Source organism: Colobus angolensis, unplaced genomic scaffold, assembly GCF_000951035.1.
Source record: "Colobus angolensis palliatus isolate OR3802 unplaced genomic scaffold, Cang.pa_1.0 Scaffold4, whole genome shotgun sequence".
NCBI lineage: Eukaryota > Metazoa > Chordata > Mammalia > Primates > Cercopithecidae > Colobus > Colobus angolensis.
The window spans coordinates 6343431-6343976 of NW_012117376.1; positions in this window are offsets into that span (position 1 = coordinate 6343431).

Below are 546 nucleotides of genomic sequence, written 5' to 3' on the forward strand. Positions count from 1 at the left end.
TCATTCTTATCGCCTGCTTCAGTCTCCCACCCCACCCTCAGCCACGTCCTCACCTCCACCCTCACCCTCATTGCTGCCCCAACCCCAGCCGCAACTTGGCCGGATGCGGCCGGTGTGGGGGCCTGGGAGACAGACATCCCCGCCCGGGGTTGCGGGGCACCTGGTCTGTGGCTTCAGTTTCTCCAACCTCCCAGGCCCCAAGGTGCTAGGCTTTTTTCCGATAAACTTTCCCGGAGCCCTACTCCCCCGGCTCCCGATTCTGCCAGGCACGCTGGTCCTGGGGGCTGCAGAGGAACCGTGCACCCCCTCCCCATTTCCGCATCTACAAGGTCTGCCCTTCCCTGCCCCCGCCCATTTTCTCCAGTTGAAACCGGTGCCCCCTCTAGAGCCGCCTGGAGACTGCGGCCGCCACCCCCCTCCCCAAATGCTACCCCTCCCTCGGCGCTCGGAGCTAGGAGGCGGTTCAGGTGGGCGCGTGCCCACGGTGGGGGTCCGGCGCATTCCTTGCAGGAGGGCTCAGGTGGGGGCTGGAGGGTGTTGAAGGAC